The sequence below is a fragment of the Chamaea fasciata genome, unplaced genomic scaffold, assembly GCF_029207755.1.
Source record: "Chamaea fasciata isolate MVZ Bird 193981 ecotype frontalis unplaced genomic scaffold, bChaFas1.0.hap1 SCAF_20, whole genome shotgun sequence".
In the NCBI taxonomy this organism is placed as follows: domain Eukaryota; kingdom Metazoa; phylum Chordata; class Aves; order Passeriformes; family Sylviidae; genus Chamaea; species Chamaea fasciata.
The window spans coordinates 1,472,556-1,476,571 of record NW_027094105.1 but is presented as its reverse complement, the minus strand read 5'-3'; positions in this window follow the sequence as shown (position 1 = coordinate 1,476,571).

Sequence of the window (4,016 nt, the reverse complement as noted above, 5' to 3'; positions counted from 1 at the left end):
TGAGGGTGTTTGCTGCCTCTTTCCTTCTGCAGGGGGGATGGCTGAGAGCCGGGGTTGTGGAGAGGTGATGGGGCCACCACGTGCCCGGCTGTCCCAGTGTCACCTCCTCCTTCTCATCTTCTTTTCAGACAGAGAAGAATTTGAGGCTCTGGGCCTTCTCCCAGAGTGTTGCTCATTGTGGAGCTGTCCCAGGGATGTCCAGACAGGGGAGACCTTGGACCCTGCGCTTGGCTTGTCTCACATGAGCTGCCCCATGCAGAGCATCCCTGTGGGACACGTGTGTGGCCTCGTGGAGGTGGCCCGTGCCCGGTGCCACCAGTGTCCTGGGGACATGCCACAGCACCAGGGCCGGCACCTTGGGAACACCCTGGGGATGTTTTTCCAGCCTCTGTTTTCATGTTTCGCTGCTGCTGCACATCAGAGCAGGCGGGTCCCGTCCGGGGAGGGGCAGGGAGCTGCACCAGGAGCAGATGGTGCTCGGGATGGAGGAGCGGAGCCCTGGCGGAGGTGGCCGAATGACGGCAGGGAGGGTCGCGGAGCACCTTCACTCCTCCCCGCTCCCCCTCCCTCGGCATTCCCTGGGGTCCGGGAAGAGGAGCCTGGCCTGAGGGACGGCGAGGAGCGGGGAGAGTGGATCCAGTCCTCCAAGGAGCCCCCCCCGCGGCCCGTCCCCCGGGGCTGTCAGGGAGCACACGGGGACGCCACGGGTCCGGCCGGAGAGGGAGGAGAGTCCCGAGGGCTGCTCCGACACCCGGTCAGCAGCAGCGATGCTGCAACACCCGCTCCATCCCCTCTGCCCCCATCCCACCTCCCCCTCCGTTCCCACCGCCCCTCCATCCCATCCGGTGACCGCCGGGCCGTGCCGGGGGTCGTAATGGGTGACAGGAGTTCAGGGCAAGGTCCGCTCGGGGACAGCGGCCGGAACGAGGTGTCAGCGCTTCCCGGAGCGTCGGCAGTGCCACCATCGCCAGGGCCACCACAGCCCCACGAGCTGCAGGGACAACCCGGCTCAGCCACGGGTCAGACGAAACGGCCGGAGCATCACCCAGGAGTCTGGGCACTTTCTGAGATTGAGGGGAAAAGTAAAATAAAAATTTGAAAAACACCCTTCGGCCCCACGCAGCCCCAGCAGTGCCGGGCAGTGCTGCAGCTGCCCTGTGCTCGGCACAAACCTCCCCCGTCCATCCCTGGAACGCCGAGGTGTCACCTCCCGCCCCGGGTGACAAACTGACCCCAAGGCTGGTGGGAAACGGGGCTGCCGTACCCACGGCTGGTCCTCAAGTACATTAACAGTGATAGAAACAGTGCTTGGCAAGTATTTAAGAATACGATGGGTTTGGAAAGGGAAAAGGGAAAGAGCAGCAGGTGTTTTAGGGGCAGCCGCTCTGCGGTGGAGGTGGAGCGTTCCCTGTGCCGCTCCAGCGCCCGCCGGGCACCCTGGGGCCGGGCTGAAGTTCAGCGGGGGGCGGCCGCCCCGGCCCCTCTCCCCTGCCCGGCCCCCTCAGCCCTCCCCGGCCTCGGCCATCGCCGCCCCCCGCCTTCAAAAGCGGCCGGGCCGGGCCGGGCCGGGCCGTGCCCGCGGAGCGCGATGGCAGCGGGGCCCGAGCCCGGCCGGGAGTGCGGGATCTGCTACGAGGCGTACTGGGGTGCCGGGGGGGGCCCGCGGCAGCTGCCCTGCCGCCACTCGCTGTGCCAGCGCTGCCTCCGCAGGCTCGTGTGTCGCGCTGCCTCCGTGGCCTTCGTCAGCTGCCCCTTCTGCAGGATGGTGACGCTGCTGCCCGAGCTGGCGCCGCCGGTGACACCGGACCCGGGGACGGCGGACCCGGTGACCCCGCGTGGGGAGCGGCGGCAGCAGGAGAACGGCGGCGGTGCCCCCCCGGACCCCGGCCAGGGCTCGTCGCGCTCCGTGGCCGCGCCGTGCTCGTCCCACGCCCCCGTGTTCGCCGTGAGCAGCTCGGTGTCCCCCTGCGGCCCCCGCCGCGCCTCCGAGGCCCCCCACGCCTTCGTGCTGGGGCTGCTGGGCCGGGGGCTGCTGCTGGACACGCAGCCCCCGCTGGCCTCCATGGAGAACCTGCGCCTCGGCTTCGCCGCCGGCATCCTCGTGCTCATCGTCTCCACCTTCTTCCTGCTCGTCTTCCTCAAGTAGGTCCGGATGGCGGAGGGAGCTCCCGTGCCGTTCCGGCCCGCCGCCGCCGGGCGGATGGACGCGGCGATGGGTCAGGGACTTCCCGGGCCGTGGACACCCCGGTGGGCAAGGCCAGGGCTCTGCACCTGCCTGGACCGAGCCCTGGGGCCCGCAGGACGCTCGGCTGCCCCGCACCGGAGCCCGCGGCCATCAGGCTCGTTAATAATTCACTTCTTGCAGCGCTTTCCTCGGCTGTGCTCACGCTCCGGCCCGAACGCCCCCGGCCCCCGGCACAGCTCGGCGGGAGGCGCGGCCGGGGGACGCCGCGGGGCCACCGGCGCTTCCCGGTGTCGCAGAGCCGGGGACCGGAACGCTCCCACGGCTGCGCCCCGGTGCACCCCGCCGGCAGCGAGCTGAGAGCGGCCGGGCAGGGCTGCCCTGGGCCGGGGCTGCTCCAAGGCAACTCAGCGGCCTTTCCCGGGAGGAGAGAGCCCGGCGCGGTGCCCGCGGACGGAGGAGGCAGCCGGGGACGGGCTCAGCCCCGCAGAGACACGAGACATTAAAGCCAGACACGGCCCAGCACCGCGGCCGGGTGTTTTTTTGTGGGTCCACGAGTCTCGGCAGGGCAGGGGCTGAGCACCAGGGCCAGGAGGGAGCGGGGGGTCCTCTCCCTCCCAGCCCCCAGCAGCCCCCCATGACACATCCTCAGCAAAACCCTCCGTGCTTCACCCACCTCTGCTGGCTTTGCGGGAAATTGAAGGTTTGCACGGTTTTCAAGAAAGTTACAGCAAAACCAATCAGGGCCTAGGTCTGAATATCGACATTTGGTGTAGCCACTAGAAAGATGATACGCCTCTGTGAAAACACGGGTCAAAAATCGGAGAAGTCCCGGGAAAAAAAAAAACTTTTCCTTTTTGCTGAGATCCTGGCTCCAGCCCCCGCAAGGTGGATCTTCCACCTTCGGGTGTTTCCCGGGGAAAAAACCATCATGCCCTCCGCAGACCTGAGAGAATGTTAAGTCTTTCCTTGCACAGATGGAACTTGCAAAGCACTAACCTTTCTCTGAGTGCAAGAAAAGACAGGTTCAAGACACATAGAGAGACAACATGAAGACATCAAAGGCAGTAAAGTTACCTGGTAGATGGAAAAGATGAGAATATGCCTTGGTTTTAGGCTGAAAGGCTTTTGTGAGCCATAGTAACAGACTGTAATGTCCTGGAATATCCCTTTAAATAGTAGAAAAAAATGCATTGGGGAGAGGATGAGAATATTCAAACTGCAGATATAAGCAAAGGCATTTGTGATGGACTAAGTAAATATTGAAGTAGCTGTGATCTCATGAGAAGCTTGAATAGAAAGAGATATGAGATGAAGATGAGGATTTGCCCCTAGAAAGAGAAAAGATCTCTGTTCCTAGAGATGAAGAAAAACCTTTGCTTTTGGAACCATTCATCTTTAAATTGATACCCATGAGTATGCATGACCCATATTGCAGCGGTGGGAGGCTGTGTAATATGGGAGGGACTTCACAACTGCAGATTTCCCAGGCAGCTGCTTTTGTGAGAGTTAAAAGCCACAAGCAGACTGTTCTTTCTTGTGGAAAGTTCCATGGTAAACCAAAAGAGACTCTTCTCTCTAAATGAACCAATGAAGGACAATTTTATAACTATAGTTCCAAGTTTTGTCTTTATATGTTGTCTGTGAGAAAGAAAAGAAGCTGTTGGGAGAGAGATGTTTTGAAGATTTTATTCTGATTCTTATTAATTTTTCCTCTCCTGTAGTTTTGTTAATAAATCTGTCTTTATACCCATTTAAGTTTCGAGCCTGCTTTCCTTTTCCCCTAATCCTATCTCACAGCACAAAAAGAGTGAATAATCCTAGTAAGCGTTTG